The sequence below is a fragment of the Ornithorhynchus anatinus genome, chromosome 2 (genome assembly GCF_004115215.2).
Source record: "Ornithorhynchus anatinus isolate Pmale09 chromosome 2, mOrnAna1.pri.v4, whole genome shotgun sequence".
Classification (NCBI taxonomy): domain Eukaryota; kingdom Metazoa; phylum Chordata; class Mammalia; order Monotremata; family Ornithorhynchidae; genus Ornithorhynchus; species Ornithorhynchus anatinus.
The window spans coordinates 112,231,872-112,255,508 of NC_041729.1; the positions used below are offsets into that span (position 1 = coordinate 112,231,872).

A 23,637-nucleotide genomic window follows, 5' to 3' on the forward strand; every position below is an offset into this window, starting at 1 on the left:
CCATATATGCAGGAGAAAAGTCATCAATGTGCACAAAAAAGAAAACATTCATATGGAACCTCAGCAAAATCCCCCAATAGATCAGATAATAATGATAATATTAATAATAATGATAACAATATTTACTATGTTCTTAGTATGTGCCAAGCAGTGGGGTAGATACAAGATCCCCATAAGTTTCCTCTCCTCTGTCCCCCATAACACCTCCACCCTTCTCCAAATCAGCTATCCACAGGGCTCCCTCTGCTGCCTCAGAGACATTTGGGCCACGAGCCTCATGACCCTCCTTGCCGCCAGCCTTTTGATTTTGATTTGATAGACCCATGGACAAGTCAACATTCAACCCTGGGCGTCACCTGCTAATTAATAATATTGATTTGTATCATATTATTATATTACTGCTATCACATGTTAATTGTTAATTGTTCTCAGTGCCATCACTTATCTCACTGACTTCACCATGACCTTCCAACCCCCCTCCTCCCATCTGCCCTTCCCAATCCTCACCTTCCCCTTCCCCTCTCCCCCCCAGCTCTTTCCCGGAATTTCCACTGCCTCCTCCCCTCCTCCCCACCGCCCCCCAGAATCCCACTTTACCAGCACTGACCCTCCTCTTCCTCCCCTTGCGCTCTTCCCTACCAAACTCCCTCCTTCCACCCCTTTCCCTTCCCTCTTCCCCGCTCATGCCCCATCCCAGTTCTCCTGTCCCAATGTCACCCCTCATCCCCCCCTCCCTGCCCAGGTCCCTGCCATCTCAGTCCCATCCAAACCCTCTCCTCCCCCCCTCCCTTCCCCCTCTGTTCTCCTCCCCCACAGCTGCTGCCAAGTGTGGCCTATGGAGCTCCCACTCCATTATAGGTAAGCTCCCTTTCATTCTTGACCTTTTCCTTCCCCACTCTCTCCTCCTTCTCGCCCTTACGGAGACCTGGCTCACCCCTGAGGGCACGGTCTCTTCTGCTGCTCTCTCCAGCAGAGGCCTCTCTTTCTCCCACTCCCCCAGACTCACTGGGAAAGGAGGAGGTGTCGGCTTCCTTCTCGCACCCCATGCCACTTCCACACTATTCCTCCTCCCCCTTCCCTTTCCTTCCCCTCCTTTGAAACCCCCCGTCCCACCTTCAACTTCTTCAACCACCTTGATCCCTTTCTCACCTTCCTTCTCTCCTTCTCACTGCCCACTCTGATCCCGGAGTCCACATGGATGTTCCCGGTGACCCCTCTGCCACCCACCTGCTATCACTCCTTGACTCTGCCAACTTCCTGCTCCAGCACATCTCAACCACTCACCAACTTGGTCACACCCTCGATCTCATCATCTCTCACCACTGCACTATCTCCACCCTCGCCGACTCTGAAATCCCTCTCTCTGACCAAAACCTTCTCACCTGCCTCCTCTCTCACACTCCCTCCCTCTGCAAATCTGCATTACTCCCTCACAGAGATCTCCACTCTCTTGACCCCATCCGTCTCTCCCAAAACATCACACCCCACCTTCCCTCCCTATCCTCTCTTCCCACTCTCGATGATCAGATTACTGCTCCCAACTCTACCCTCTCTTCTCAACTCAACTCGCTCGCCCCCCTTTCCCTTTGCGGCTCTCGCTCCACTAACCCACAGCCCTGGATCTCTGCCTCTGTCCGCCTCCTTCGCTCTTATGCTCAAGCTGCTGAGCACTGCTGGTGAAAGTCTAAGCACCAAAACAACCTTATTCACTTCAAATTTATCCTTTCCTGCCTTAACTCTGCCCTCTCCTCTGCCAGGCAAAACTATTTTTCTTCCCTCATTGACGCCCATGCCCATCACCCCCACCAATTGTTCCAGACTTTTAACTCTCTCCTCAGGCCCCCGGTTCCTCCCCATCCCCGATCCCTCACCCTCACTTTCCCATCCTTCCCTGCAGTATCCTCAGAGGAGATCTGCTTCCTTCTCGCAAATGCCACCCCCTCCACCTGTGCTTCAGACACCCCTTCCCTCCTCCCCTCCTTAACTTCTATCTTTAACCACACGCTCTCCAATGGCTTCTTCCCCTCTGCCTTCAAACAAGCCCATGCCTCCCCCATCCTAAAAAAACCCTCTCTTGATCCCACTTCTCCTTCCAGTTATCGTCCTATCTCTCTCCTACCCTTCTTTTCCAAACTCCTAGAATGAGTCGTCTACATTCGCTGCCTTGAGTTCCTCAACTCCAACTCTTCCCTGGACCCCCTCCAATCTGACTTCTGTCCCCACCGCTCTACTGAAACTGCTCTCTCAAAGATCTCCTTTGACCTTCTTCTTGCCAAATCCACTGGTTCCTACTCTATCCTAATCCTCCTCAACCTCTTAACTGCATTTGATACTGTCAACCATCCCCTTCTTCTCCACACTTTATCTTACCTTGGCTTCATAGACTCCATCCTCTCCTGGTTCTCCTCTTATCTTTCTGGCCGTTCATTCTTGGTCTCCTTCGCGGGTTCCTCCTCCCCCTCCTATCCACTAATGTGAAGGTTCCTCAAGAGTCAGTTCTTGGACCTCTGCCATTCTCCATCTATACTCACTCCCTTGGTGAACTCATTCGCTCCCACTGCTTCAACTATCATCTCTACACAGATGACACCCAAATCTACATCTCCTCCCCTGTTCTCTCCCCCTGCCTCCAGGCTATCTCCTCCTACTGCCAGTACGTCTCCACCTGGATGTCTGCCCACCACTTAAAACTCAACATATCCAAAACTGAGCTCCTTATCTTCCCTCCCAAACCCTGTCCTCTCCCTGGCTTCCCTGTCACTGTGGATGGCACTACCATCCTTACCGTCTCGCAGGCCCGCAACCTTGGTTTCATCCTTGACTCTGCTCTCATTCACCCCACACATCCAATCCATCACCAACACCTACTGATCTCACCTTCACAATATCGCCAAGATCCGCCCTTTCATCTCCATCCAAACTGCTACCATGCTGGTACAAGCTCTCATAATATCCCAACTGGATTATTGCATCAGCCTCCTCTCTGATCTCCCTTCCTCCTGTCTCTCCCCACTCCAGTCCATTCTTCATTCCGCTGCCTGGATCATCTTCCTACAGAAATGCTCTGGGCATGTCACTCCCCTACTCAAAAACCTCCAGTGGTTGCCTATCAATCTTGGCATGAAGCAAAAACTCCTCACTCTTGGCTTCAAAGCTCTCCATCACCTTGCCCCCTCCTACTTCACCTCCCTTCTCTCTTTCTATTGCCCACTCCATACGGTCCACTCCTCTACCACTCACCTCCTCACGGTCCCCCATTTGTGCCTGTCCCGCTGTTGACCCCTGGCCCATGTCTTACCACTGTCCTGGAATGCCCTCCCTCCTCACACCCGCCAAACTCTCTTCCCCTCTCCAAAGCCCTACTGAGAGCTCATCTCCTCCAGGAAGCCTTCCCAGACTTAGGCCCCCTTTCCCTTTGCTCCTCCTCCCCTCCCCTCCCCTTCCCCGCCTCCTACCCTCTGTTCTCCCTCTCCCCTCCCCTCAGCACTGTGCATATTTGTATATATTATTTATTACCCTATTTATTTCATTAATGAGGTGTATATCTCCATGATTCTATTTATCTTGATGATGATGATGTTGTCTTGATGATGATGATGTTGTCTTGTTTTGTTTTGTTCTGTTTTGCTTTGCTGTTTCCCCCGTTTAGACTGTGAGCCCATTATTGGGCAGGGATTGTCTCTATCTCTTGCCGAATTGTACATTCCAAGCACTTAGTACTGTGCTCTGCACACAGTAAGCGCTCAGTAAATACTATTGAATGAATCATCAGACTGCACACAGTCCCTGTCTCAAATAGGGCTCATAGTTTATGGGGGTTTTTATGGTCTATGTTAAGTGCTTACTATGTGCCAGACACTGCACTAAGTGCTGGGCTAGATACAGGTTAATCCAGTTGGATACAGTCCATGTCCCACAAGGGGCTCTCAGTATTAACCCCCATTTACAGATGAGGTACCTGAGGCACTTAGAAGTGAAGTGAATTTCCTAAGGTCAAACAGCAGACAAATGACACAGCTGGGATTAGAACCCAGGTCCTTCTAACTCCCAAGACCCTACTCTATCCGAAAAGTCACACTGCTTCTCACAGTTATTTGTTATAGAGATTTAGAGTTTCTATTACTATAGTTTGATTTCTTGACTCTTTTTATTTTTGTACCAAAGAAACAAAACTGAATGCGCCAGGAACAAATATTTTCAGTAGGACACCCTCAGGGCTCATCCAGATCCTAGTGGCTCAGGAAAGCTCTGTTGGGAGAATGAAGCTGCAAGCACCTGAGGAGTTGTTATTCAGGATTAGAGACCAAAGGGATGACCTCTAGATGGTAAATTTACTGTGAGCAGGGAATGTGTCTGTTTATTGTTGTATTGTACTCGCCCAAGTACTTAGAACAGTGATCTGCACACAGCAAGGGCTTAATAAATACCACAGAATAAAAGAAAAAACGAATGAACTAAATGCTGGGGTGGATACAAGCAAACAGGTTGGACAGAGTCCCTGTCATACATGGGGCTCACAATCTTAATCCCCATTTGATAGATGAGGGAACTGAGGCAAAGAGAAGAGAAGTGACTTGCCCAAGGTCACGCATCAGACAAATGGCAGAGCCAGAATCATGACCCAGGTCCTTCAGACTCCCAGCTTGGTGTTCTATTCATTAGGCCATGCTACCTAGGCTTGGACTGCCCACCAGGGAGTGATTGCAATATGTGGGAGAAGTGAGCATAATATTCCTCATAACAATGCATCAATAGCATTTATTGAGCACCTCCTAAGTACAGAGTACTGTATTAATTGTTTGGGATAGTACAGTAGAAATGAATATTCATGTCTCTGCCCTCATGGAGTTTATAATTTACTGAACAAAGAGTGTGTAAGTGTGCCTGAAGCAGTTCAATAAATTATTCTCCCTTTATTATAACAGGTTGAGATAGGTGACACTCATTGAGCAAAATACATCAGTCATTCAATCAATAGTATCTTTGAGTGCCTACTCTGTGCAGAGCACTGTACTAACTGCTTGGGGGAGTACAAGAGAGTTAGTAAGCCCGATTCCTGCCAAAAAGGAGTTTACAAATCAATAGGGGAGACAGACTTAAAATATAATGATTTATAAATAGAAATAAACAAATTACAAATAGTATCATTCATAAATATTTACAGTGGATATACAAGGATTGCCATGTACCTGAAGGTTAATTCATGTAAATTGCCAAGTCAAAGGTGAAAATTGTTTGAATCTTTCAAGAAATGAGGAAAATAAAGGCATGGTGATTTACTTGAAACCGTAAAGGCTGAGTGGGTTTTCAATTATTCCGTTTTTTCTCCCTAATGATGATTCAGGAATTGGAGACTAAGGTTTAGATTTGGAAGAGATCTCAAAAATATTCTAGACCAAATTTTTACTCCAAAAATTGTGGCCCATTTTTTTTTCAAACAGGGAGCATTTTAAAAAGATTGCTGTAGTAAACCAAGAATGAAAACAAAGCCACATCAACTTTTGAAAAATTAATACTCAGTCCTTACAGGCTTAAATGCTCATTGAATTTGCATCTATGTCATGCTTGCTAAGTGACATTATTAATGCCTGCAGCAATCAGCATTCAATGTATAATTTAACAGGAGTACATTCAAACCTGACTCAACTAAGTGAGTTAACATTGCTTTGAATAAATGACGCAGAGCTGATCGGTCTAGGTCAGATATTTGATTCAGGGTAATGGTCCAACTTAAACATTTTTTTTAAGTCTTTATCACAGCAGAAGCTACCACATCCTATCCATCCTGTCTGAGTGGTATCAGTTAGTCACTGTAACCAGGTTTTGACATTCGTCCCCTTTCACCCTTTGCAGGAACCCTGTTATTACTGACCAGATGGCCCATCTGCAGGGTTTACTTACCATCTGCACTTTGTCTTCCTTAATCCAAACATTAGGGCTGATCTGTCCAGCTAAGATTAATATTTAGCAAATGGGCTAGCAACCTATGCATTTCTTTCACCTTCTAAAAGATCCTGCCTTATAGCAGTTGTGTTAAGCATTTCAGCCCACCAGGGAAAAGCATTTAAAAAGACAATGATCCACATCAGGCAGCACTGCACTGGGTTGATGGGAACTCTGAAATTGAAGTTCAAAAGTTTGGGGATTATTGTCTCTGAAGCCCAAAGGTGACAGTTTTTCAAGATGAAATAGATAACCCATGAAACAGGTAACCCATGTGGACTGGCAAGGCGGAAGGGCACAGCTAAGGGCATCCCAGTGCTGGCATGGGTAGTCCCTACACCACAGAGATGATAATCAATTTAGCCCTCAGTCATCCCCCCAAAAGTCGTTACTATTATTATTATTTTGATATTTGTTAAGCGCTTCACTGTTCTATGCTGTGTTAATCAATCATGTCGAACAGAGTCCCTGTCCCACGTGGGCCTCACAGTCTCAGTAGAAGAGAGAAAGGGTTTGGAATCCCTATTTTACAGTTGGGGAAATTGAGGCACAGAGAAGTTAAGAGACTCACCCAAGGTCACAGAACAAACAATGAGCAGGACTAGAATTAGAATCCAGATTCTTTGACTCCCAGGCTTGTACTGTCTCCACTAGGCCACACTGCTACTCGCTGCTAAAAGAGAGCTAGTCCTTGCTGCTGGAAGAGAACTAGAGGAGGCCAGGGAAATGAGTATGGAGCTAGTTAGTTGAGGTAACTGGATGAAGGGAAGGAGAAGAAGAGGTTAGGGTCGAGCAGATGTGCTTAGTGAGGCCTGCTTTCATGAGGTAAGTAGGAGGAGAATTTGGAGGAGTGGAATCTCCAAGAACAAAAACACATTTGTTGCTCCCCACTGACCACCCATAATATGGTCTGGTCACTTCCTTCTGCACAGAGTGGGCAGGTGGAAGGCCTGAGAAGCCCAATTAATCAGTGGTACTTATTGAACGCTTACTGTATGCAGAGCACTGTACTAAGCACATGGGAAAGTGTAATAAAATAGAGTTGGTCAACAACCCCTGCCCATGAGAACCTTACAGTTTCCTCCATCTCCTGAAGACATCGTCCATCTCTGACAGGACATCTTCCATCTCTGACACTGCCTCTGTAGCTCCAGGTGTGCAGGCCTGGAGAAGTGGAGAAGGGGAGGTTACCTCTGTGGTCCATTGAAAATTTCTTGTCCATGCCTTTTTCCAAGTTGGCCTTCTATTTATCCTTGGCCTTTCATCTTAGGATCCCAAAACGTGTTTCCAACAACTCAAGGACAAATAATGTTTCCTCTAGTCTAGCAATTGAGCACTTATTCTATGCAAAGCACTCAACTAAATGCTTGGGAGAGTATAATAGGGATGGTAAAAATGATCCTTGTCCTCAAGGAGCTTACAAACTGGAGTGAGTAAAATGAAATGAAGTGCACAAGAAGTCCAGCAGATGTGCCTTCAAGGGCCAGTGAGTCTGTGCGAGAGGGTTTTTCAGTGGTAAAAGAAAGCAGTCTGGCATAGTGGATAGAGCCCGGGCCTGGGAGTCAGAAGGACCCAGCTTCTAATCTTGGCTCCACCGCTTGTCTGCTTTTTGACCTTGGGCAAGTCACTTCACTTCTCTGTGCCTCAGTTCCCTGATCTGTAAAATGGGGATAAAGACTGTGAGCCCCATGTGGGACAGGAACTGTGTCCAACCTGATCATCTTCTATCTATCATAGCACTTAGAACACTGCACAACACATAGTAAGCACCTAACAATATTATTATTATTATCATTATTATTTTTGTCCTGACTCTGTATGGGGCAGACCTACCAGAGCTTAGCAATGAGTGAGCCAAGCAGACACCTAAAGCACCAGGAAGTCATTTACCACTAGCCCTTTTCAGGAACTCTGACCTCAATGTGTCTGCCAGAATGGCAGGCCACATCAATCAGTCAATCAATCAATCAGTGGTATTTATTGAGCACTTACTATGTGCAGAGCACTTTACTGAGTACTTACTATGTGCAGAGCACTTTACTAAACATTTGGGAGAGTACAATACAGCAGAGTTGGTAGAAATGTTCCCTGCCCACAAGGAGCTTACAGTTTAGAGGGGGAGACAATGGGTATATCTATAAGTGCTGTGGGGCTGAGGGTGGAATAAATTTCAAGTGCTCAAAGGGACTAATAATAATAATGTTGGTATTTGTTAATGTTTACTATGTGCAGAGCACTGTTCTAAGCGCTGGAGGAGATAAAGGGTAATTAGGTTGTCCCACGTGAGGCTCAGTCTTCATCCCCATTCTACAGATGAGGTAACTGAGGCACCGAGAAGTGAAGTGACTTGCCCACAGTCACACAGCTGTCAAGTGGCAGAGCTGGGATTCGAACCCATGACCTCTGACTCCCAAGCCTGGGCTCTGTCCACTGAGCTGGGACAAGAGGCCTCTTGGAGAAGGCCTCTTGGAGAAAATGTGACCTTAATAAAGTTTTGAAGGAGGGGAGAGTGGAGGCCTAGCATATATGGAGGGGGAGGGAGATCTAGACCAGAAGGAGTACGTGGGAAAGGGGTTGGTGGCAAGATAAGAAGAGATTGGGACACATTGAGCAAGTTGGCACTAGAGGAGCAAAGTGCCCAGATTGGGGTATAGTAGGTCAGTGAAGTAAAAAAGTCGGAAGCAAACTGATTGAATATTTTAAAACCTATGGTTAGGCATTGCTGTTTGCTGCGGAAGTGGATGGTCAACCAAAAGAGGTTCTTGAGGAGTGAGGACACATGGACTTAATTTTTTTTTTTTTAGAAAAATGATCAGGGTAGGAGAGTAAAGTGTGGACTGGAGTGGGGAGAAATAGGAGTTAGAGAGGTCGGGCAAGGTGGCAGATGCAGTAGTTAAGGTGGGCTAGGATAATTTCTTGGATGAGCATAACAGCAATTTGGATGGAGAGGAAAGAATGGATTTTAACAATGTTGCAAAGGTGAAGCCAACAGGATTTGGTGACAGATTGAGTATGTGGGCTGAATGAGAGAGATGAGTGAAGGATATCACCATGGTTACAAGCTTGTGAGACAGGGAGGATGGTGGTGCTGTCTACAAGGATGGGAAAGTCAGAGTGAGGACAGGGTTTGGGTGGGAAGATGAGGAGTTCTGTTTTGGACAAGTTAAGTTTGAGATGCTGGCAGGACATCCAAGTAGAGATGTCCTGAAGGCAGGAGGAAATATGACACTGCAAAGAAGGAGAGAGATCTGGGCTGGAGATGTACAGTTGTGAATTAACTGCATGGAGATGGCAGTTGAAGCCATGGGATTTAATGAGTTCTCCAAGCAAGTAGGTATAGATGGAGACTAGAAGGAGCCTCAGAACTGAGCCTTTTGAGGGAATCCTGCTGTTAGGGGGTGGGAACCAAGCCTTCTATCTCCTGTCCCTGCCACTTCACCTTTTGCTGGCCTGGGTGGCTCAGGTAGTACCCAGTTTCCAGGGAGACAGACAGGGAAGGGAGAATGTGTAAGACTACAACTCCAGGCAGCAGCTGTCAATCAGGAGACAGACATCCATAATGTGCTATCTGGTCTGCATCCAAAAGCATTTTATAGCTCCCCTTCCTCCTATATTAAATTGTGATGCAAAGTAATAATTATCTCCAAGTCCTCTTTTGTTACCTTGTAAACAACACTGGTAATGTTAGCGCCATTAAGAACCAGATGGAATCCATTCTCCCCACCCCTCACCCCCTTTTTTTAAAACCTGGTATCAGATTTCCGCAGGCAAACACGAATGCTCCAGTAAATCCGTCATGCAGATGGGCCTCGAATACAGTCAGAAGGGGACCGGGCCCATGCCCTAGCCACCAGATTGTGATGGCTTCCAGAAAAGTCCAGCAAAAAACGATCAAGCTCAATTAAGGAAAGAGGCAAACAAGCGGCCTTTAGACATCCATAAGCAGTGCAGAATGAAAAGCAAGTTTTCCGCCCCCAACCCAAGCTCAGGTAACACTACCATTTCAGCCCCTGCTTTCCCAGGTCCAAGAGTTCCTTTGAGGTTAAAGTGATTTGGAGATGTGAGGAAGGCTTTGAGATGAGGTCACCACACTTATTTTCACTTAAACCCAAGACTCAAAGTCAAGTCTCTCGAGGTGAAACTTAACACCTATATATTAACCTGCCTTGCTTCTCTTCCAAACCTCATAAATCAGGGCCCAAAGCATGTTTCCTTCCAATCACAGATGTAACATAGGGCAAGTAGATGAAGTCATGGAATCTATAATAAAGGCTCCTTACCACTTAGTTTAGAGTTTCAGCTCCCTGGAACAGTCATATTTAATAACGTTATCCTCTTACTCATCACCAATTTATCTTAAGAAGAAAATGCCTTTTCTCAAGTATCTCTTTCCCTAAGGCAGCATTCCTAACTGAACAGTGTGGCACAGGTAATACCTAAAAAAACAAAAAATATGTTCCTGTGCCCATTCTGTGCTCTAAACCTATTTATCAATTCTTTTTTACCCTTTATTATCCTATAGCAAATGGGTCTCTAGAGTTTAAGCTCATTATGGGCTGTTAGTATTATAGTCACCCAAGTGCTTAGAACAGTCCTCTGCACAGAGTAACTGCTCAATGAATACCACTGATGGATTGGTTGACTGATCATTAGCATCTTCACACAATTAAATTGTTAAGGTGGTGCATATGATTCTAAAAGCAGAAGGTATCTGTGGTATTACTTTGGTATAAAATAGATGTAGAAATAGATAGAGAAGAAATATGGCCTAGTGGAAAGAGCAAGGCCCTTGCAGCCAGGGGACCTTGAATTTGTGCCACCTTGCAGTCAATCAAATCTGTTTTCTCCCTTGCTCCTCTCTCCTGTTTCCATAGGAAGGCAGATTTGGAGCCAATTTAGGAAAGCAGATTAGACAGAGACCATGGATCATAACGATAGTAACTCATCCTCTAGACTGAATGCTCCTTGAGGGCAGGGAATATGTCTAACAACTTTGTTATATTCTTATAGTGTACTCTCCCAAGCACTTAGTATAGGGCTCTGCACACAGAAAGCACTCAGTTAAATATGATTGATTGATCGATTGATTGTGGTGTTTGTTAAGTGCTCACTCTGTGTCAAGCACTGTCCTAAGTGCTGGGTTAAGTATAAATCAGGTCAGACTCAGTCCCACTCCCAAACAGGGTCATAATCTAAGGATATTCAGCAAGTAGAGATCTGGACTCCTTCCTGTCCCAAGTGATTTTCAAGAAATATTTTATCGTGGTCACTACTATGGCACTTGCAGTAATTTTGAGACTGTGCCTGGGTTGCAGCTAGGCTGCTATGATAAATGGCTTTACATGAAAAGTATATGTGCTTTAAAAACAATAAATTCCATGAAAATTTCAATTTTTCTGGAGACTTATTTTTGTTATGATTATTTGACATTTTTCTGGTGGCCACCCGAAAGATTTCAGCTGGATGCAGAAGACCAGTGTGGTTGCAGTTAAAAATCCACTGACTTAACAATGGCTGTTCAATCAATCAATCAATCATTCAATGGTATTTAACACTTACTGTGTGCAAAGCACTGTACTAAGCACTTGGGAGATGTTTTCCCTGACCACAATGAATTTATAGTCCAGAGGGGCAGACTAGATATAAATGAAAATAAAGAATGTGTCCAGTGGGTTAAGTTTATTAAAAGATCTATGTAAAAGAAGGGATATCTAATGTGAAGCCTGCAGGGACCAGGTTTTAATGAGAAATAGTGGAAATTCAAAATTCAGAAACAAGTAGAGATATTTGGCTCAGAAATGGGGCAGATTGAAGCCATAGGAAGCAGTGGAGGAGAATGACTCAGAAGAGAAAGAAGGCCAATGTCATTAAATAGCCATAAACAAAATTTGTGCCACTTGTTACAACTGTTCAATGCCCTTCAGCATTGATTTTGCTAATATTTCCTTAACATAAACTTGTTTTGACCTTGTCTTGTATTCCGGTTGCATGTAGAAGATGCTTTTGTACCTTAAACAGTATTAAAAGTAGGCTGATGTTAGACCAGTTGAAAAATAGTTTCACATTTTTGGACCTGTTATTACATTCTTCAGTGATGAGTAATTATGAAGAAATAATGGAAGGTGTCTAAGCAAGTGGCAGAATCCAGTGAAAACTACTATAATTAATTATTTCCAGCTCCTGTAGAAATAAAAATTCCCTTTACCAGTGAAAATAGTCCTAACAAGTTTAATGGAAGATACAAACATTTCTTCTGATTTGTTTGGTTATATGAAATGTTTCCCTTTGTAGCCACAAAGATAAACACAGGTGTAAACTTTCACAAAGGCTTCATGTAAAGTCACTCTTAAAATCAGCTAGGTGGGATTATCATGGCCTCTTGAACTGTCTGACAAAAGGACAAGAGAAAGCAGAAACAGAGAAGTTCTAAAGGGAACAGGTTTTTAAGAGAGTTAACCAATCAGTCATATATACTGAGCACTTACTATGTGCAGAGCACTGTACTAAGTAAATGGGAGATTACAACACAAGATAGGTGGTGGACATATTCCAGGCCTACAAGAAGGGTAGCATAAACACCACCAAATGCCCAGTCATTCCTCAGGGAACTATGGTTCTATCCTGGGCTGTAGGTAAGGGAGGAGCACTCTCCAAAGTGGGCCACAATTTTATTCTCAGTATGGGATGGATCATTTGGCAGCTCCTACTAGCCCTCAGAAACTATGGGTATTCAACCTGTTATTGTTGTCATTATTATTATATTGTTACTGAATTATCTAAGCACTTACTATGTGTCAAGAATTGTTCTAAGCACTGGGGTAAATACAAGTTAATCAATCAATCCACTAATGGTATTTATTGAACGATTACTGGGTTCAGAGCTCTGTACTAAGCACTTGGGAGATTACGATACAACGGAGTTGGTAAAAACATTCCTTGCCCACAAGGAGCGTACAGTATAAAAGGGGAAACATATATTAATATTAATAAATAAATCATGGATATGTTCATAAGTGCTGTGGGCCTGAGGGTGAGGTGAAGATGCAAGTAAATAGGTGACATAGAAGGGAGAAGGAGTTAGGGAAAACAGGGCAGGGAATCAGGGAAGTCCCCTTGAAGGAGATGTGATCTTAATAATTCTTTGAAGGTATAGAGAGTAGTGGTCTGGCATATGTAATGATGGTATTTGTTAAGTGCTTACTGTGTGTCAATCACAGTACTGGGATAGAGCAAGCTAATCAGTTTGGACACAGTCTAAACGGTCCTCACAGTCTTAATCTCCATTTAACAAATGAGGGAACTGGGCCACAGAGAAGTAAGGTGACTTACCCAAGACCACACAACAGAGAAGTGTCAGAGCCAGGATTAGAACCCAGGCTTTCTGACTCGCAGGCCTGTACTCTACCAGGTCATGGTAGCTCCAGGCCAGAGGGAGGATGAGGGAAAAGAGTTGGTGGTGAGATAGACAAGATCAAGGCATAGTGAGCAAACTGGCACTAGAGCAAAATGTGCAGGCTGGGATGTAGTAGATTAGTGAGGTAAGGAAGGAGGAGGTGAGCTGATTGACTGCTTTAAAGCCTGTGGTAGGTATTTCTGTTTGATGTAGAGGTGGATGGGCAACACTGGAGGTTCTTGAGGACTGAATTTTTTTTTGAGAAAAATGATTAGGGTAGCAGTATGGACTGGAGAAGGGAGAGACACGAGTCAGGGAGGTTGTCGTTGCCGATTTGTACATTCCAAGCACTTAGTACAGTGCTCTGCACATAGTTAGCGCTCAATAAATACTATTGAATGAATGAGGTCAGCAAGGAGGGTGAGGCAGTAGTCAAGATGGGATATAATAAGTGTTTGGGTTACTGTAGTAGCAGTTTGGATGGAGAGGAAAGAGCAGAATTTAGCAATGCTATGAAAGTAAAACCTACAAGATTTGGTGACAGATTGAGTCAGGTTGGACACAGTCCCTGTCCCACAATGGGGCTCACAGTCTAAGTTTCTACATGATTCATCTGAAACTGATAGATAGCAATATGGTAGAGGTTCGGGGTCTTGGAATCCAATAGATATCATTTCTTTTAGGGCTCCCTTGCAAGAAAACAGCTTTGGCACTTCAATTCAGTTTTAGTTGGTTTCTCAAGAGCCTTGCCAGCATTCCATGTTTTTCCTTCTCTGATTTGCCTGCCTTTGGCAGAGAGGAACAGAGAGACTCCTAGAGTTCATATAGGGTTTTTCAAGGCTAGATGACACTGCAGGGTGAGGAGAAGGAATGAGACAGAAGGGTAGGGGCAGAAGTCAGTCCTGGGCAGAGTTACTCAAAGGCAAAAGAGCTATTTGACTGCTACCCGACTATGAAGGAAAAATAGAAGTTTGGAAATGTCCTGAAGGAAGCAAACCAAACCAAACAAATAAAAAAAAATCCTGAATCCTGCATGAAAACAAAAAGGGGGTGACAAAACTTTGAGAGATGACAAAGGGAAACCCTGAAATTTGGCAGAAAAAAATTGGGTGAACTCTTGTTTGTACTAGATTAAGCCACCTAGCGGAATGATGTTGTAATCTCACTTCAATTTTAGAAGGGTGAGAATGATGGCATTGTCTGTCCTTGTACCAGCTCTGCTTTCTGCTGTGCCCTAGGTTTATAAGGAACTTTCAAGGGTCTTAAATGGATTTTAGAGGACAGAACAATGACTGCCAAGTTCTGTAGGATAGTGAGTTGTCTCCAATGTGTTTAAATTCTAATGAGGTGACAGCCTTTTCAGATACAGTCCAAGTTCAAAGTGAGGACCTAATCTGGAACTTCTTTTTCACCATTTCAGTTTAAAGACAGAAGCGTCAGAGGATAGAGGAAATATGTGAATCCTGTTTTTGAACGTGATGGTAGAACTGTGGTATCCAGGTGGAAGAACATACCCAGAATCTTGTATTTATGTGCAATTTATTTCTATAATTAGACTTCCATTGTCAACATCTCTCCCCACTCCAATATATACTTCACTTCGCTGCCTGGATTATCTTTCTACAGAAAAGCTCTGGACATGTCACTCCCCTACTCAAAAACCTCCAGTGGTTGCCTATCAATTTTGGCATGAAGCAAAAACTCCTCACTCTTGGCTTCAGAGCTCTCCATCACCTTGCCCTTTCCTACCTCACCTCCCTTCTCTCTTTCTACAGCCCACCCCATACACTCCACTCCTCCACTGCTAACCTCCTCACAGTGACTTGTTCTCGCCTGTCCCGTTGTCAACCCCTGGCCCACGTCTTACCACTGATCTGGATTGCCCTCCCTCCTCACATCCGCCAAAATAACTCTCTTCCCCTCTTCAAAGCCCTTCTGAGAGCTCACCTCCTCCAGGAGGCCTTCCAGACTAAACTCTCCCTTTCCCTCAGCCCTTTCTCCCCTCTCCATTTCCCCTACTCCCTCTCACTGCTCTACCCCCTTCCCCTCCCCACAGCACTTGTGTATATTTGTATATATTATTTATTACTCTATTTTATTAATGATGTGTATATATCTTTGATTCTATTTATCTACTTTGATGGTATTGATGCTTGACTACTTGTTTTGTTTGGCTTTCTCTCTCCCCCTTTTAGACTCTGAGCCCGTTGTTGGGCAGGGATTGCCTCTGTTGCTGAATTGTACATTCCAAGCATTTAGTACAGTGCTCTGCACACAGTAAGTATTCATTAAATATGATTGAATGAGTGAATGAATGAATGAATTAACCAACGAACTAGGCAAGGTGGATTATGCGACATTAGAGTAGTGCTACCTTTCCATTTTCCCCTAATGCTGTAGAAGGTCAGAAAATGCAAACAAGGAATAAGAAAGTGAACTGCTTCTTTCAAAATGGAGTCCCTGTCCCATCTTCTCTAAAGGAAAAATCTGTATTCATTGTGCTAGTAGATTTCATGATGCTTTTTTCTATAACCTTGTTGTCATCAAAAGAGATCTTTAAATGCCTTTAGGAATATGTTCCTGTATTTTCATCTTGAATGAGTCCTTTTCCAAACATTGTGATTCCCTTGTTTCTTTTATGACGGTGTCTAGAATAGGGGAGGGAGAAGAGTCTTTTTCTTCCCTTTTGCTTTCTCCTTTTCAGTTTATGTCTCCTCCCAGTTTATGTCCAGGCAGTGTGGATTGGGGAGGATCAGAGCCATACAATGCTCCTCTGAGGCTGCCCTCACATCTAGAGAGGCCAAGCTTTCAGCCTCTTACAGAAGCAGTGGTTTGTTTTCCAGCAATGCTGGGGAGCAGTGTGGTCTAGTGGAAAGAGTTTAGGCCTTGGAGTCAGAGGATTTAGCTTTTAATCCCAATTCCAACCCTTGTCTGCTGTGTGACTTTGGGCAAGCTACTTAACTCCTCTGTGCCTCGGATACCTCACCTCTAAAATAGAGATTAAATCTTTCTCCTTCCAATTTAGACTGTAAGTCCCAGGGGGAACAGAGAATGTGTTGAACCTGATTGTCTTGTACCCACTCCAGTGCTTTAGTACAGTGCCTCACACATAATAAACACTTAACAAGCTCCATAAAAGAAAAATATCCAGGCATATGAACTCATTAGCCACCCCCGGAAGAGGAGGCTCCAGGTGGTCTTTCTGTTTCAGACTCTGAGAGAAACAGTATGGCCTAGTAGACAGAACACAGACCTGGGAGTCAGAGGACCTGAATTCTAATCCTGACTCTGCCACTTGTCTTCTGTGTGACCTTGAGCAAATCACTTAATATCTCTGTGTCTCAGTTCCCTCATCTGTAAAATGGAGATTAAGACTGTGAGCCCCCCGTGTGGGATATGGACAATGTACAATCTGATTAGCTTGTGTCTACTCTAGCAATAAGTAGAGTGTTCATTCATTCATTCAATAGTATTTATTGAGCGCTTACTATGTGCAGAGCACTGTACTAAGCGCTTGGGATGAACAAGTCGGCAACAGATAGAGACAGTCCCTGCCGTTTGACGGGCTTACAGTCTAATCGGGGGAGACGGACAGACAAGAACAATGGCACTAAACAGCGTCAAGGGGAAGAACATCTCGTAAAAACAATGGCAACTAAATAGAATCAAGGCGATGTACAATTCATTAACAAAATAAATAGGGTAACGAAAATATATACAGTTGAGAGTGCCTAACACATAGTAAGTGCTTAATAATAATAATGATAATTGTGGTATTTGTTATTTCCAGGCACAGTGGAGAACTAAGTCCCATAACCAGCACTAAGAAAATACCATTTCCCCGCAGGGGCAATCCTCTAGTCGTGGAGAGTGGTGATAGTGATGGAAGTGGGTCTTCTGCTACTGGGGATGGGAAGAAGTGGTTTTAGATGAATCCTAGAGGAACTGAAACAGGTAATAACTAATAAGTAATAACTTCAACTGTTTTCTCCTTAATATTTACGTGTCACATTGAAATGGGTTTTGGGGAGAGGAAAGTATTCATGCCTCAAACTAAAACCAACAACTATAAACCATTCCACAGCCTCTAGGGAAGTATAATATCTTTATTTATGATATTTGTTTGTACTAAGTGCTGGGGTAGATACAAGCTAATCAGGTTGGATACTGTCCATTTCTCTTATGGAGCTCACAGTCTCCTCAACTGCTCCTCCTCTTCCTCCTTATCTAGAGTGTGTGTAGAGTATGAGCTAGAGAGTGACATGTGAAAAGAGCCCCCATCTGAGATGGGGACAGCTGGTGGAGAGCCTGAAAGCCAGTGGTCAATCAATCAATGTTATTTCCTGAGCATTTACTGTTAAAGAGTTTCCAATGGCATGGAGTTATACTTGGTGCCAAGGGAAATGGATAGCCCATCAGGTGACACTTCCTTTCTTCCTCCCAGCACCTTGAGCAGCAAATATTTGGAGAACCCTACTCTTCATCTTTTTGGGGATTTGGACTCTTGCTCTCAGAAAGTTCTCAGTCTGTGGCCAAGCAGATGTGATAACCAGGCGGGATTGTCTCATGTGCTCCTTGGCTTGTGGGGGTGGGGAAGGGAAGGAAAGATGGACACTCTCCCTCAGGGAGGGAGGGGGCTGAGGGCCCCAAACAGCACAGAATGCTTCTTTTGTGCTGCTCAGAGTCCTCAGGCCCAGCCAGGCCCCTTCCCCCACTCTACTGGGCTCCAAAGGCAAACACCCTAGCCTAGGTCCCTCCCCCCTGCTCACCCCCTTCCTCTTCCTCCGGCCCCACTAGATTTCACACCAGTTCAAAAGTGCTTCACTGTCCTGGGGGCTGGGCACCAAAGGATGGGGAATTAGCAAATAGGAAAAGCAGGGTCTTTGCCCAGCTCTGGCAAGTGCCACTGTTTAAGAATGCAAATTTCCTAGTTCAGACAAAGGTCCGTCTTGAGAACTTTAATGAATTGAAGTTTTTTTTCTTTGCTTTGGCCAGAGAGAGCCTTCCTTTTGGTGTGAATGTAGCACACAGCAAAGAGGAGGTTCAGCCCTTAAAGGAAACACATCTCCCCAGGAACCCTAATGTTTCAAGTGATGTTGCTTCTCCAGGCCTGGTTTCCCCAGGGTATTTTACAGGACAGAAATAACTCGCTTTGCATGAAGCGTGGTCTGATTGATGAAGTACTTTTGAGTAAAGTGGCTTAGTGGAAGGAGCCTGGGCTTTGGAGTCAGAGGTCATGGGTTTGAATCCCGGCTCTGCTACTTTTCAGCTGTGTGACTGTGGGCAAGTCACTTAACTTCTCGGTGCCTCAGTTACCTCATCTGTAAAATGGGGATTAACTGTGAGCCTCATGTGGGACAACCTGATTACCCTGTATCTACCCCAGCACTTAGAACAGTGCTTTGCACATAGTAAGCGCTTAACAAATACCAACATTATTAAAGCAAAAGTCTAAATTTAAAATGCCATTTTTCATTCCCAAATAATGATAATAATAATAATGATGGTAATTGTTAAGTGCTTACTTTGTGGCAACACTGTCCTAAGCACTGGGCTAGATACAAGGTTGGACACAGTCCCTGCCCCACGTAGGGCTCACAGTCTTCACCCACATTTTATAGATGAGGTAACTGAGACACAGAGAAGTTAAGTGACTTGCCCAAGGTCACATAGCAGACAAGTGGTGGAGCTAGGATTAGAACCCATGTCCTTCTGCCTCCGAAGTCTGTGCTCTATCCACTCCACTGCAAATTGAATCCCTAGGCAACTCTGAGGACTATACTGGTCCCTTGGGAGCATAAGGAGAAGAGATCATTCAATCAATGGTATTTGTTAAGCACTTACTGTGTGCTGAGCATTGTACTAAACGCTTGGGAGCAGAAAATACAAGAATTGGTAGTCACGATCTCTGCTCACAAGGAGTTTACAGACTAGAGACGGTAAACTGTCAAACTGCCTCTTCGCCCTTCTCATTCCCCAACTCACCCACTTTCCTTTCCAACAGGGATGGGGCTGGTGCCCTCACTGGTGGGTGGAACTCCTGGAAGGGGTGAGTTGGGGACTGGGGGTGAGGCGGAAGTGTCGACACCTTGAACTGTGGACCATCCTGGCCCCAGTGAAGAAGGGCTCAGGCCACACTCCCTACTGCGCATGTGATGAACACTGACCTAGGAATGGCCCTTGGAATCGTTAATGACAGAGATCGCTGATGGTCCTCACTCTTGTTTCTCCCTTTGCTGGGGTTCATGCCTCTCCTCTGATGTTTGGGGTCTTGGCCAGGGGCAGTTGGTGAGTGACAGGAAATAGTGAATGAGAGAAACCAAGTTGTGATGGCTTTTAACAGTGTTGCGATAAAAATGAATTTGGAAAGTTAAGCAGACCTGTGCCTCTGCTGGAATCCAGAAATGCATAAGCAAATTTCATGCAATTGTCATTCAAAATAGACTTGACACCCTCCTTATCCACACTCCTGGGTGAATTCCTTGGAAAGTGTAATGGGGCAGGCCACCCCGCTGACCTACGTTCTGTGATTCTCTCTGTTACAGGGAGGAGAGACACTCTCCTGAAACCCCAAGAGGGACATTAGGGGAGAAAAGCTTCCTGTTGTGCTTCTGGATAACCACAGCAGTCTCACATCTGAGCGGAAAGAGAGCCCCAGAGCCCAAATAGAGGCCTGCTGGGACTGTGGGCCTGTAGTAGTTAGGACCCCTGGTAGCTTCAACAAGGATCCTGATCCACAGAGATGTACACAGTCCTCAGAGAGGATGTATAAGGGGTCATTTTGCTAGGGGTCACACCCAGTTGTAACTGTGTGGTGGTGGAAATCTGAATGCCCTGGGGGTCCAGGAGGGCCCATGAAGCCTCTCCTTCCCAGACATAGCATTAGAGGTGGCAAAGTAGGGGTTTCCTACTTGGAAAGAGAAGAGCAGAATCCCAGAAGGAGACCCCGAGCAAAGTTTCCTTCTTTTCTTCCCGGTACTCTGATGGTGACTTGGCAACTTTGGATGAGAACTTCAGGCTCAGTTGGGTTTGAGAGAGGGTGATCCAAGGTTAAATTACTGGATGTGATAGTGACTCTTTCCCTTCCCCTCACCCTCTGCCTGCATGAAACAAAGCCTGGGGAAGAGTTGGGTCTTGGAAATCCTCTACCCTCCCACACTCCCCATCCCCTCAGCAGTTTATCAAGGATCACCAAAGTCCTAACACAGGCTTTACTGTGCTCCTCCTTTCTACAGCTCCAATTTAGGGCCCACAGTTAACAAACACTCTTAGTTAGCTATGGCATTTATTAAACACTTTCTGTGTATCAAACACTAACCTAAGCCCTGGGGTAAGTACAAATATAATGTTGTGGGCAAAGAATATGTTTGTTCATTGTTGTATTGTACTCTCCCAAGCATTTAGTACTGTGCCCTGCACACAGTCAGCACTCAATAAATAAAGTTGAATGAATGAATGAATAGATGAGAAGGAACCCTATCAAGGCTCACAGTCTGAGAGGAAGGGGAGAGCAAGTAACATATGCTTAATTTACAGATAAGAATTATTAATAATAATCACTGTATATGTTAAGTGCCCACTGTGTGCCATGCACTGTTCTAAGTGCTGGGGTGGTTACAAGATAATCAAGTTGGACACAATCCCTGTTCCACATGGGGCTCACGGTCTAAGCCTCATTTTACAGATGAGGAACTGAAGCATAGAGCAGTAAAGTGATTGCCCAAGATCATAAAGCAGACAAGTGGCAGAGCTGGGATTAGAACCCAGGTCCTCTGCCTCCCAGATCTGGGCTTTTTCCACTGGCTATGCTGATCTCCAGTTGAGAAAACTGATGCACAGAGAGGTCAAGTGACTTGCTCAAGGCTGCCCCACAGGCCAGAGGCAGGGGTGAAATTTACACTCAGGTCTTCTGCCATCCAGGCTTTCCACTAAGTTACTACTCTACCTCATCCCCCTCACACATACTCTTCCATACAGGTAGGGTGGTGGGGCCGCTCAATATACTCCATGTCGGAGAGATAGTAAGCAGTATCAGGTTATTCCAGCAGGCATTCCCAGTTGAGTAAACTGAATTTCTTAATAGAGGTCGTGTTTCTGGGCTAGCAAGTTCTCTGCTGCCAAACCAAAAAAATTCTAAAATTCCTTCCCAATTCTTGCTTTTCCAATTGTAAATGAGTTAAAGAGTAGAGTGTAAGATCGTTGTGGGCAGCGAATGTGTCTTTTTATTATTGTACTGTACTCTCCAAGTGCTTAGCACAGTGCTCTGCACACAGTAAGGGCTCAATCAATACAATTAAATGAATGAATGAATGAATGAATGAATGAATAAATAAATAAATGAATAAATAAATAAATGAAAATCCCAAAGTGTGCCTATTGGGCAGCAAACAGACCAGCAGAGTGGGGCTGCCCTGTGCCTGCAGACAGGTTTTACAATTGAGTTCAGAGAGCCAGGAGTGAACAATCCCAGTTGAAAGCAGCCAGCATTTAATTCCATTCCCAAGCTTGGTAGTCCAGTACCGCAGGGATGCTGGCTGGAATGGACTGAATCAAAAATGGAGCAGGTAGGAGCTGGGTTCTTCTTTCCTGGCCTAGGCCAAGGGCCAGGAGCTAGGCTCCCAGAACCGGGGGACCTCTCCTCCTGGAGCCCTTCAACTGGGAAATACCTGCACATCTAGGGGAGTGGAGAGGTGGCTATCTCCACTCTCTGAGGAAGGGTTCACCATTGACTTTCTCAGCTTTTTCCAGAGGGATTAGTGAGAAGTAGTAACAGCAACACAGTAGAACCTCTGCCTTGCCCCTAATCTGCCCCTTAGTGATGTCACACAGGATATCACAAATCGCCAGCAGCCTACTCCTTCCAGTGATGTCACACCCAGGATGTTACCAATCACCAGAAGTCAGTGCCTCCCAGTGATGTCACACAGGATGTCACCAATTACCAGAAGCCTCCTTCTCTGGTGAGGTCAGACAGCAAATCACAAATCACCTGAAGCCTGACCCCCAAAACTCTGTTCAAGCTTCTAGTGACATAGGAATTTACTCAGTCTTCTGGGTGAAACTAGTCTAACCCTGGGAGCATGTGTTGCTATTGTATACATTTCTAGTTTACAGATGGGGAGATTGAAGCCCAGAAAGATTAAGTGATACGTTAGAGAGTGAGTCAGGGACAGAATGGAGAACTCCCCAGGTCAGTTTCCTACCACCAGCTTCCACTTGGTCATGGGATAGTAATAATAACAATGATTATGATAATAATAATAATATTTGTTAAACATTTATTGTGTGCCAAACACTAGACATTGGGATACTAAACTCTGTACTAAGCACTAGACTGCAAGCTCAATATGGGCAGGAGATGTGTCTACCAACTCTACCATATTTACCAACTGCTTGGGATAGTATGATACAACAGAATTAATAGACACATTCTCTGCCCATAACTTTACAGTTTAGAGGATGAGCTTACAGTCTAAAAGACAAGTTTATAATCTACAGGACGAGTTTACATGAGGAACTCATCAAACTCATCAAACTTCAACAAGCCACTGCACCATCATAAGATGCTAAAGCAGATAAAGTTATGTTTCTCCACTTTGTAAGATTTTTTTGGAAAGAAAAGTTTAATATTTTACAGAGATGTTCAGAAGAAGGCTGCTGTATACCTCAAATTAGGGAAATTCTTCACAGAAGTTAAAGAACCACTACTATTGTCTCCAGAGCAAGTTTCTCCTTTGGCAGTACACTGCAAAGTTTCATGCATTCAGTCAGTCATATTTATTGAGCACTTACTGTGTGCAAAGCACTGTACTAAGCGCTTGGGAGAGTACAGTATAAAAACAAACCGACACATTCTTGTCCACGGCGAGATCACAGGTTCATAATCAGGTCACAACACCTTCCTTAGTTTTCATAATGTTATGCTTTAAATAACTTTAAAAAGATTAAATAATTGTCCATTTATGTCTAACATAATAGAATCTAACATAATAAACCATGGAGGACTTTAATTTTTCCAGGGGTTCTGCATTACTACAAAAGTCTCTAGGAAATCATACTCATTTTACGGCCACATTTTCAAGGAATGTAACTTTGCTGTATCCTAGGGAATGCCTATATTCCTTTAAGAAAAGGATTTAATCTACATAGTTGCCAACAAATATTTACTATCATGGGCATTTTGGGTATCACCTTTACCTCTGAGGCTTAGGCATTCAAATAAAATCAATCACTTAATCAATCAAAGGTATTTATCGAGAATTTATGTGCAGAGCACTATGGTAAGCACTTGGGAGAGTGCA

The 23,637-nt window shown here is 44.3% G+C and overlaps 1 long non-coding RNA gene across 1 annotated transcript in view; it reads right to left on the reverse strand.

The window, feature by feature from the left end:
• LOC114806341 overlaps window positions 1-23,637 on the reverse strand; it is a 48,551-nt gene that overhangs the window by 6,934 nt on the left and 17,980 nt on the right. The window contains exon 2 of the long non-coding RNA XR_003754370.1: window positions 7,019-7,107. This is a non-coding gene — a long non-coding RNA (uncharacterized LOC114806341). The remainder of the gene's footprint in view (window positions 1-7,018; window positions 7,108-23,637) is intronic.